The 12,921-nt window shown below is 34.8% G+C and overlaps 1 pseudogene; it reads left to right on the forward strand.

The window, feature by feature from the left end:
* Positions 1-596: 596 nt before the first annotated feature.
* LOC107559258 (nuclear RNA export factor 1-like) overlaps positions 597-12,921 on the forward strand; it is a 22,783-nt pseudogene continuing 10,458 nt past the window's right edge.

Here is a 12,921-nt window from a genome sequence, read left to right on the forward strand (position 1 = left end):
GTATTCACCCTCAAGTTGTTCCAAACCTGTATGAGTACATTTCTTCTGTTGAACACAAAAGAGGATATTTTGAAGAATGGTAACTAAACAGTTGGTTATTGCTATTGACTTCCATAGAACAACCTCTCCCCTTTTTTTTCTTTCCCTTTAATAAGCATCACTATTGTTCATATTTTGCTACAGACATGCAAAATACCTCAAACTGTGCAGCTTGTTGAGGAGAGATAAGTTATTAATTTTCCAAACATTTGGACATAAGATTTTCACCTAGCAGAAAACTTTTTTTTTACACCGATCCATATCTAGTGACCAGAGTAGCATTGACACTTGAAAGCAGGCTCTTTTTAAATGATTAAGTCAGCAACCACCTACAACACCCTAGCTATGTGCTAAAAACACTAAAAACCATTAGAAACCATGGCAACTGGCCACAACACAAACAAATCATAGACAATTTAAAAACCTAGTTCTAAAATGGACCACTTTTTAAATGTAAATGCTTAAAAAAGATGGTTAGTTTATTAAATAAATGAATTATATTATATATTTAAAAATGTCTAATTTATAGAATGGTTAAAAGATTCAACTACCTTGCTTGCTTGCGGATCCGTGCAAGACTGTGTGTTTTTGCTCTTGCCTGTGTTACATATGCACGCTCTTGTTTTCAACGCAAGATGAAGCACATTCGCACGTGCATCAGTTGCACGTGGTCACTGCAAGATGCGAGTCGGTGCAAGATGATGACTCGATACCGGGCATGGTACCCTAACCTGTCTGTGATATCACGGGTTTGCTCTAGTTCCTCAGGTACAAAGTTAACATGATTTATGTCCGATTAAAAACAAATATTGGTTTAGGATCTTGCGAAACAGGACTGAGCAAAAGTTGCACACTGCATGACATTAAGGCGGACTGATTGACAGGTTTGATCATGGTCAGCTGCTCATATTTACATTTTCATTATATCATAACGAGGTTTTATTACTATCAACCCTTTAGCTCGTCAACATTAGGAATTTGGTGCAAAAGAAGCATATGATGAAGATGAGTGTCTCTACCCTGTTAGTGTTCAATGCAAATACTGATAATTCATGATGAATCTGGGTCAATTTAAACCGAAAATGCCGACTGAACAGAACACATTTTAAAATGGCAGTACGTGGAGGAACGTGTTTCTGGGAGTGTTTCTTGTTTCAAATGTTATGTTGACATTTGAAATCACCAAAACAAGCACGCCCCTACCCCAAAAGGGTCTCGCCCCTATTTTGATAGCTCCGCCCCACACATACGTACGCAAACCAGGCAACGATTAGTTCTGTGAAACAAAGCAAAACCAATGTTACGCCGTGTCTACACCAGACAAAACACTATGGAACTCATTATAATCAGTGATGCTGTCTACACCATAGATATATATACATATCCATGGTCTACACTGGATGCGGCACGACACGACAAACCCCCGACCGAAAACTGCTGCTGCGTTCTATTTATGACGTATTGACACAATTTTCAATGTTCGCTTTGGTGTTACTCACCTATCGAGAAGAAACAAAGCAACCTCGGCGTCCGATCGCAGGCCTTCTGCTCCTTGAGTTCTCTTCAGCGCTGGAAAACTGATCCGATATTTACATGGGTCCTACTTCTTGCCTTATTGCCTTAAGCCTTCTTTGTTCCGCAGATGTTTTCCTCTGGTTTTTTATCCGCCATCTCTATCTTTCTGTCGCTCGGCTCGGCTAATGTCCGTCCTGTGCACTGAACGCTCTCTCCTCCACATCATGAGTGGACACGCCCCTTACTGCTGATTGGCTACAAGTTTGTTTTGCTACTCGCCCCGAATCAGTTTTTTAAGTGTTTTTGAAAAATCGCTTACCCCACCTTTAACTTAATGACTGTTGATGCACTATGGGTATTGTAGTTCTGTATGTTGTTTTAAAGGGGTCCTATTATGCTCTTTTACAAAGTCTTGATTTTGTTTTGGGGGTGTACTAGAAACTTCGAAAAACACATTATTTTTCACATATTTACATTATTACAACACCTCTCCCCCTTTTGTTGTTGATATGGACTACGTTGACGACAGTGATGTAGTAATGTACACTGCGAAGTACCTGATGAGAAAACAGATTTGATCATCTGATTTTCACCAGTAAGAAAAAAGTGTTTTAAAGCTTGTTGTTTTGCAGAACATCACAGTTATATATGACATGAGAATAAAACCTGAAGTTAGGAAGAACTTTTTAAGGAAAATATATTTTCGTAATGATTTTTTTTCTTCTCAAACCTTGTCTGTGATGTAAAAACACCCCTGGCCAAATGCCCCCAGAGGGTATCACTTCCCACTTTGATAATTACTGTAGTTACCATGTTCTGAACATCACATCCTTTCTTTCCCCCAGATGTAATCTATCTAGGTGGTTGGATAAAAACATTTGGACTTTATATCTAAAAATTACCTCAACTTAGCACCAGCAAGCTTGTTAGCTAGACAGTTAGCATCAGCTAACAATATTTACTTATTTTCAGTGTGGTTATGAATAAACATTCATATCTGTCTACTCGGCTAGATAATCCAAACAATATAAAAATGTATACTGTTGATAAACAATATAAAAACAGACGTCACATAGGGCTAAATATGTAGCATTTTAATAAAACTGTTAACTTTAACTGTTAACGGGGAATATGAACGTGCATGAGTTATTTTATTTAATCTGTGTTATTTTAATGTGTCGGGGGTTTTTTTACCTAAAATAGAGACACATTTATTGATGTGTCTGCATTCAAGCATTTCAGTGGGCTTAAATAGATCACCCTTTACAGCAGATTTAGTTCACAAACAACTGTGACATTAGTAACTTACTTTTAGCAGCATCAGTCTCGACCGCGGTTCTTACTTGTGAATTCAGTTCACTGGAGACTCGCACTAAACGGTTCATTTGAATCAGTGAGTTGTCGACTCGAAAACAGCTGCAGTCGGTTCATTCTAATTCGTCAATGAATCGTTTTGTGCGATTTGCGAACCGATTTAAAAGGTTCATTGAAAAGAATCAGTTCGTTCTTGAATCAGACACCTCTTCTGCGTCTCGGAGCACGACGGAGTAACGATAAGTTTTATGAAATGTAGTGAAGTAAAAAGTACGATCTTATGCTTTGGAATGTAGTGAAGTAAAAGTAAAAGTTACTCAAAATAAAACGACTCCAGTAAAGTACAGATACTTGAAAAATGTACTTAAGTACAGTAACGAAGTAAAGCTACTCCGTTACTGTCCACCACTGAAACCCGGGTGATTGTAACCACTCTAAATTCGTCTCCGATATAGTGATAACACTCGTTGCCTTCTCTAGTGCAGCTCAACCAGGTCTCATCCCATTCGTCTGTATTTGTGATATCACAAATCCCGGAAAATATGCGTTGTATTAGGGCTGCACGATTATGACAAAAATTATAATTGTCGATTATTCCCTTGAAATTGTAATTGCGATTATTACAATTTACACTAGATTATGTTTATACCATTGTTTGAAGCAACTGTATGCCATATTTTGATATGAAAATAAACAAGCTGAAAACACTAACTGAGAAACTTGTATTGCTTTTCTATTGTATTAAGCCTCAAATGTCAATTATACATTGGATTGGTTTCTTCTTTAAATAAAAAATATATGCATGGTATTAGCCTATACAGACTAACTAAAGTTGAAAAAGTGAAAAAGCATAATAGGACCCCTTTAAGGATGGGTAGTCCTAATTCTTGACGACATGACCCTGAAAGTAGTTCATCATATTCTGCTATTCATTACTACTCTGCATATTCCCTAAAAATTCTCACATTCCCATTTGCTTTAAATAATTATATTTAACTAAATAAAATCCCAGTAGTTCAGTAGTTATTATGGCGGACACTACTTGTGCACACAATCCATGAACAGCAACAATCTGTGATGCTTGAATCTTCTCCTGCCCTTCCCTTAGATCCGAGTGGCTCTGCTGTAGTGAGAGAGGTGTGGAGCACTGAAAGCTCTTTCACAGGTAAAACTACACCTTGATGCTATCAGAGCTGAGTTGAATGTACTGTATATGTATATATACCCAAAAATATAAGATAAGAAATTAAGAATTAGGACAATTTAAAGTTACTGTAAGACAATTAAATGTGTGTCCATGTATGTGCACTTAAAACAAAAATAAATAAGCAATATATGATAATCATCTTCTACAGTAATTTTAGATTATTTATTAGATTGTTTTTATGTGTACTTTGTTATACAGTAAGATAATTTAACCAAAAACTATGAACTAATTTATACAGAGATATGGCTAGAATATCATTCCATTCCTCCTTGGTCTGGTGTTGTTGAGTCTTTTTCATTCTGTTTCATGTCTTCTTTATGCATTAGTTCAAGTGAAGATTTAATTTTTTAGAATAACAAGCACTTGCAAATATCCTTAACAAATAACAAGCAAATGTAATATTGCTTTTGCAAACAAATGCAAAAGTTCATGACCTTCATTGTTAAAGTTTTGCATGACTTCTCATTTAAATATTAATATGGAGAATATTGATTTTTAACTTCGCATATCTGTTGTATTAATAATTTCTTTATTAAACCAAAAATATATAGACTTATTAAATATATTATTAAGTGGTGTGCTACATTCAAGACATTTTTCATTTTCGTTGTCAAAACCTGTTTCATCAGGCTGAGCCAGAGGTGTTTTTTTTTGTTTGTTTTTTTGACAATTTGCATGTTTTGTATATTGAACACTAAACTGATAAGACAAAAATATATAGACTTATTAAATATATTATTAAGTGGTGTGCTACATTCAAGACATTTTTCATTTTCGTTGTCAAAACCTGTTTCATCAGGCTGAGCCAGAGGTGTTTTTTTTGTTTGTTTGTTTTTTTGACAATTTGCATGTTTTGTATATTGAACACTAAACTGATAAGCACATCTTATCAAATGTATGGTGGCATACTGCCATTTATGAAAAACCTGATATTTGTGAAGCGTGTTTGTGTTTCAGATCATGATGGCCGCTGGTTGGGGGTCCGTCAAGCTTTGGGGGTCCATCAAGGCTAGCCTACACAGGGATTCAGTTCGCGTTCCGCATCGAGGTGCAGCCCCAGGGCGGTTTAGGCCGGGACCCCACGGCAGGTTTCAGGACGGCAGTGTTGATGTGTCTGTGATGGGTAGTCAGTAAAAGAGATTGTAAGTGATGTTGCAAATGATTCAACGTCATAAATAAAGATTGTATCTATGTAAGGAATATTTCATATAATTCCCAGTCCATGTTATGTTTTTCCTGCAGTATTCCATATGGATGTTCCAGTCGGAGAGAAGAGGAGCGGATGGACAAGATTGGAGGGGGAAACACACAGAGATTCAGAGCAGAAAATGCAGAGAGAGGAGGGGAAAATTGGTTTAAAATTACAGTAAGAGTTATTCCTGTTAAAACTATTCCTAAAGGAATATTTCACCCAGAAATGACAATTTGCAGAAAATCTACTTGCCCTCAGGCCATTGAAGATGTAGATGGGTTTGCTTCTTTATTGGAACAGATTTGGACAAATTCAGCATTACATCACTTGCTCACCAGTGGATCCTCTACAGTGAATGGGTGCCGTCAGAATGAGAGTCCAAACAGCTGATAAAAACATCACAATAATCCACAAGTAATCCACACCACTCCAGTCCATCAATTAATGTCTTGTGAAGTGAAAAGCTGTGTGTTTGTAATAAATCCATCATTAAGGTATTTTAACTGTTGCTTCCAGGTAAAATACTTGTCCGACTCCATAATAACAAATGTAATTATATTTGCTTAGAATATAAAAACATATTTGTTTAGAACTGTTTTAAACTGTTTAAACTTGTAAATGGTGCTTGATCAGTGCATATTTCTAAAGCAATATAGAGCTAGAGTTTCGTATCCATATTTTGGCCAGAAGTGCAGTTTACAGTTAAAACGCCAGCTTTTCACTTCACAAGACATTAATCGATGGGCTGGAGTCATGTGGATTATTGTGATGTTTTATTCAGCTGTTTGGAATCAGCTGTTTTGGATACTATATAATTCAGTGTCTAACGTCAATTGTTTGGTTATCGACAATCTTCAGAATATCTTATTTTGTGTTCAACAGAAGAAAGAAACTCATACAGGTTTAAAAATATATATATTTTTTTGGTTGAATTAAGACTTTTACTCAAGTAATATTCTAAACGGTTACTTCAACTTCTACCAAAGTCATTTTCTGGTAAGATATCTGTACTTTTACTTAAGTATGGCTTTCAGGTACTTTATACACCACTGTCAGTTGTTAATATCATTATTTTAATGTTTCTGCTGTGGTTGCATTTATTAAAACTTAACTGTTTTTATTTTTATATTTTATTATTATTTTATGGGGGGAAAAGGGTTGGGAACCACTGCAAAAAACAACACACAGTTATCAAGACATAGTCTAGATTAATTACTAGCTTTTTTATTACTTTTTCTAGTTTGATATCTTCTTGTGGATTAATCAGTCTGTTGTGGAGCTTAAAGGGTTAAAGTATGTGATATTTATTGTACTTAAGTACGAAAAGTATTTTTTAAATCTTAAACATACTTAAGTATTGAAAGTAAAAGTACAAGTAAATGCAAAATGGAAAAGAAGCAAATAAATATATTTATTAAAAAAAATTCCACACAGCTTGAGTAGCAAGATTGTGTTCAGTTTTAACTCTTTCTTCCATTTTGTATTTTTTTGGTAAAAATAAGAAGCACTTCATCCGGTACGTTCATTCCAACATAAGAAAACATTTCTGGAATCTGCATCTGAAATAGTATTTAGATGTATTTACACAGTTTAATGTATCTCAGAGGGGACATGGATGCATTTACACTGCACTTACAGATGCATAAATTATGTTTTGTTTTTAACATGAAACGTTAAAAACTGATATTTGAAATTATTTAAAAACATGAAAAAATAGTCAAAATGTGAAATTAAAACCGCCAGTAGGTGTTAGCAAGTGACTGTTAATGAGTGAGTCACTGAGATTCAACCGATTCATTCAAACGACTGATTCATTCAGAAACAAAGCATTTGACTGTGTTAATGTGTGAATCACTGAATTATTTATTCAACCGATTCGTTCAAAAAGCTGATTCGTTTTCAATTATCAATCAATTCAACTATTTTTGTTGGCAAAATTGAGCAAAAACAAGCAATATTATGTCTAAAATGTAAGTCACTTGCTAACTTTACTGAACTTGTATAAAATTATTATTAAATTAGTTATGCTGATATCTGCAGAAAAACGGTACTCTTTGTGTGATATAGATTAAGTTAGCTATATTAAATTATCTAAATATAAAAAGCATACAGAAGCATTTTTGCCGTCTACAATTTAGAATGCCTTACATTTTGAATTTTAATAGACTAATAAATCAACGTGTGTGCACTCTGAGTCTGAGTGTGTGATTTGGTGATATACTTGATAATGTCAGATCGCACATCATTAAAACAACACTTATCATATTATCGCAGATATACTGTATATCGCACACCCCAAACTCAACTTGAGTGGAAAATGAAATTGACCGCAGTTGTGCGAGCACTTGTTTGCACATGAGCAAAGGTGTTTTTTAGGAGTCTAACTTGCAGACGCCAGACCACTGATTCGTCAAACCTGCTTTCCTGCAGTCCATGTTCTTCTGACTTTATTTTGTAGTAAGTAACAAATATGCTTCGGGGAAATGTATCGGAGTAAAAGTATACATTTTAATTAGGAAATGTAGTGGAGTAAAAGTAAAAGTTGCCTGAAATATAAAAACTCAAGTAAAGTACAGATACGCCTAAAAATACTTAAGTATTGTAATGAAGTATTATTACTTTGTTACATTACACCACTGACAACTGATTTTAAATGAACAAAAAATGTTGTTTGGGTGTTGCATAACATGTTATCTAATAACATGGATTACATGTTAAAATAAAGTTTTGACAAAAAATTGACCTTTTTCACACTTCTGTGTTCGAAAAGCGGAAGCTTCGAATAGTTGTGTATAATAACTTCCCCTGTAACCTGTATGTATAGCAATGCCCATGTTGTTGTGATTTACTGATGTACAATTCACAGGTGTTTCATCAAAACATATTAACCACAGTTTACAATCATTAATCGGGTACAATGAAACAAAGGAAAATTTTATATTAAAAATGTAAGACAGGCTAAATGAAAATGTAAATCCACTGTCTGACAGCAGGTGGCGGTTATGGAACAGCAGAAATAGAGCTGTTTCCTCAGCGACATCTGTAAACAAAGCAGCGCTGCACTGATAAACACTGCTTTAGTCAGTATACGGAGGGATGTTGAAAAGAAAATACCATTGAAACTTTTCTGAAGACAGTCAGTTCCTCTCAGAGATACATTCATATAATTCCTCCAAAGTTCATATAATTTCCCTCAGCTCTCTGCTGTAAAACCTTTCAGTGCCTTCCACCATATTTTCACACAAAACTAAATCTACATTGCATGCTTTGTGAGATTGCTGCTATCTTTGCTTACTGTCTGACAGCATTTACTGTCAGTTTTTTGAAATTGTGGTAATCAAATACTGTTTTAATGATAATTGAAATATTAAACAATACTATCCGTCAGGATCCGTCCCTATTTGAAACTCTAAAACTAGAGTGATCTAGAGTGACCCCTAGTGAGGATTGCACACGCCCCCCATTCCTATAACCCCAACCCCCACCCCAAATGTTGGGAAGCACTGGTTTATTGCATCTGAAATATTTACTTTTATTTTACAGATCCCATATGGAAAAATTTATGATAAGAAATGGCTTCTAACATCACTACAGAATCTCTGCCCCATTGCGTTTATTCCATTATACGTAAGTGACTGTGATGATTTAGTCAGTTTAGCTGAACCACATTGTTTGTCCTCATAAACTGTCAAGAAACTCCAGGTCATAATTCACCCCAAAATTAAAAGAAAATTTTAATAATTATTGCTTAATATTTTGTTGCAGAAAATGAAGCCTGTTCTTAGGACCATTATTATTTTCTGCCATTATTTTAATGACTATAAAGAACATTTAACACAGAAAATTTATTTATTTATTTTTTTTTTTTAAATAAAAGTTAATATTCTTTTCTTTTAATCTTGAGGTGATATATAAATGCATACTCACAAAGACATGAGTTAACCTTTTAACTAACTTGTCATTGAATTGTTAAATCACTGAATCACCAGTACATTATTGTCAACTGATATGTTACATCTATGTCTGGCTGTGTCTCTCTGTGTTTTTGTCTAGTACTCCACAGAGGGACATAAAGTTTATTTTTGTCTGGAGGATGCTGCTGCTGCCAGTGCTCTGTTCAAACTCACACGAAGAGTCACGGACAGTGAAGGGAACAGAGTACGGTGCCGTTTCATCTATAATAAAACATCTCGTTCTCATTACTGTTTTCTGTCTTGTAAACTGGGCTGACATGTTTCTTGTTCTCCAGGTGGTTGTGTTTATGAACTGTTGTTCCAGTCCCCCTTTCCTCCAAAGCGAGCTGAAGCCACAAGATCTGGAGCGTTTAAAGGTTTGACCTACAGCTGCTTCTTGTTGCTGTAACACTTGTGATCTACAGGTGGCAGCTGTTGCATTTAACTGTTGCTGTTCTTTTTTGTGAAGCATTGCATGTCCAAACGCTTTGATGGTTCCCAGAAGTCTCTCGATCTGAACAGCATCCATATTGATCCAGGTAAAACTATACTGTTTGAATAACCAAAACCATGACACTGCACAAAGTCCCAAGTCAAGATTACCAGTTACCCATTTGTCAGAAATTTAATTGAGAGCTTTTCAAAATGATTTTTTTTTTTTTTTTTACTCTTTTCCATCAGACTTGGTTTCCTGTAATATTGAGATGATCTTAAATCGAAAAAAACTGCGTGCAAGCTGTGATCAAAATCATACAGGAGAATATCCCAGAGGTAAGACTTAAGAGTTTGTTCAGATCATTAACCTAAACATAAGTAATAGTGATTGTAACCTTAGCTGAATGAAATCCAGTAGTAGCTTTTTACTCATTTTGGGTGCTGATTTCAAAAGTAGTGTCTGTTTTACTTGAACATGTCACACTTTCTGACAAAATTTTGTAGCATTTTTGCTTTCAACAATCGTTTGTAACGTGAAGAAGTCTTGCATTATTCCACAATCACTAAAAAAACTGCCATAAAGACATGATTCCTGTCCTTTCCCTCCGAGCCACATTACAACTATTTGTTCAGTTCTCAGCCCATTTTCATGTGTATTAATAATTCTAACACATTATTTTATGCTTAATCCTGGTTTTAAAGTTAGGATTATGGTCACTGACAAAAGAAAATGCATTGTATTTTTCTACATCTGTGAGTGTTTTATTACATCCAAACAGCGACAGAAATGACAGATTTTGTGATAAGGCTTATTTATAAACTTGTGTTTATGTAAATTTATTTGACTGTTACGACCTCTAGGGGTTAGCCGTAACAGAAAAAGGATTTTAATTCACACCAGAGAGATGCCAAATAAACCATTTTATTTGCTTTACACGGGAGTATCTTCAGGGGCAGACAAGGCCAAAACAATAAAAAAAAATAACCTCAAACAGAAATAAAAACAAAATACAGACCAACTTCCCTACCTCCCTCAACCAAAAACAAAGTGAAAAAAAGATACCTAAATAAAATGGCGTCTAACCCCCTACGTCCCTTACTTTGGCAAACTAGTATTTACAAGAATATTTTCAAAGTTATTTACAAAGTTTCCAGGCGTACACACAGCAGAATCAGAATCCAAATCGTAGTCAAGACAAGCAATGTTCAGATAAACCAGGGTTTCAGAATTTGATCTTACAAGAATAAACACTAAACAGATTCAATACACTCAGAATATCTCTCTCTCTCTGGTACGACACTTTTTCACAACCCTACAACAAACGACGGCGATACATACAATAGCAAGAAACAGTTAATCAGAACGTTAGCGCAACACCAGATGAGTGTTTGGGGCGGTCCTTATATCTGGATAGGGTGTCCCCATCACCAATCACCATCTTCAGCTGGTTAACAGAGGCCACACCCATCTGGAACACAAACATGTCGACACACGAGCAGAGAGATCGAATACATACCAAAACAGTACACAGATGCATAGACTATCTTAAAAGTCATAACACGACTTTAAATTGAGTATTTGAACACACCTTTTCACTCCTTTGCAGACTGTAAGTTAATTGATGCACTTTGAAGAAATTTGACTGCTTTTTTATTTAGATAAGTACATTAAAGCTGATGCATGCTGTATATAATTTGAAAAATCTTCATTCTTATTTTGTGAAACAACCCACTGTAAAAAAAATTCCGTAAAATTTACGGTAAAAAACCGGCAGCTGTGGTTGCCGGAATTTTACCGTAAAAAATACTGTAGAAACGTTTTAGGTTTTACGGTTTTAACATAAATTTACAGTTAAATACCATAATTTCATTAACTGATATGATGTTAACATACCAACCTCATTGAAGTACTGAAATCTGTTTTGTACATTTGTAATACACTGACAACCACCCAATGCAGGTGGTGATGAGAAAGTCACATGATGAACCAAAGCCCATCACAAGCAGCTTTTAAATAATAACATATATAAAAGGTGCACAGTGTCATTCACACAAACACTAAACACCATCATGGTAACACACATGAAACTGAAATAATGCAATAAACATTCATTTAACAACATTAGGTGTAACACACAACCCTAATATACAAAACTGATAAGAAAAAACTAAGAAGAAACAGTTATTTCAACAAAAAAACATCAAATTTGAAATGTAATGCAGGGAATTCTGGGAATGTCAATTTACGGTTATTCACTGTAAATTATACGGTATTTTTCACTTTTTCACAAAATTAATGTCCAATACAGTTTTTCACCGTATATAGTAGGGGAATTTACCGTTAACCATTTCACAGGTTTTTACTGTAGCATTTTTACTGTCTTTTACCATTAAATTCACTGTAATTTTTTACAGTGTGTACATGATGGAATGTTTTTATTGATATTTTTGAACTCATCAATTGAGCATTATCAATATGGAAATATTAGGCCTTTCTCTTTTTTTTTTGCTTTTTTTTTTCAAGACACAGGACTACATTATCTTGACATTCAAGCATTCCGCTGAATAATGTTATAGCATAGTAACTTTAAGATCCATGATGGTTTACTGTGGTCATTTGAAAAGTGTGTTAAAGGAAGGGTATTCATGACCTGTTTCCTCCGTCTGGTAGCACTGAAGAATAAATCTAGTAACGTCATCTAATCCAGCAAAGTTCAGCCACAATGTCTGGACAAAAATAGGAAATCAAAACATCCAGCTGGTGGAAACATTAAACTATGCAGTTTTATTTCTAGGGTAAACAGCTGTGGGTAGGCCACACTCAGACACTGATTCCAGGAAACACTTTTGTTATTTATCTTATTAACACATTCATGATAGTAGATGAAAGAATATAGTTGTTGATCAGCAATAGTGTCACATGTGGTTCTATAATCAAGAATTAAAATGAAAGCAAAGGGCAACTGTTAACACGGACGAACTGACTTTCAGGAGGGTCAGAAGATAGATTCATGCTTGATCTGTAGTGCCATCTTAGGATTTGATATGTGTGATTTGGAATATGGCATCAGTAATTTCCTAATCAGGTTTCTGTTGGAGTGTGATGTTTAGAAATATGATATTATATAAGTTTAGATATTTAAACGTTTTGTTTTGTTTTTGAAATGTATTCTAGTTGGAATGCTCATGATTAATTGCAAAATTCAGAAAATTCTAAAATAATTTACTAACCCTCATGTTGTTTCAAAACGTTGTCTTTCTCTTCT

Source organism: Sinocyclocheilus grahami, unplaced genomic scaffold, assembly GCF_001515645.1.
Source record: "Sinocyclocheilus grahami isolate Dianchi unplaced genomic scaffold, SAMN03320097.WGS_v1.1 scaffold680.1, whole genome shotgun sequence".
Taxonomy (NCBI): domain Eukaryota; kingdom Metazoa; phylum Chordata; class Actinopteri; order Cypriniformes; family Cyprinidae; genus Sinocyclocheilus; species Sinocyclocheilus grahami.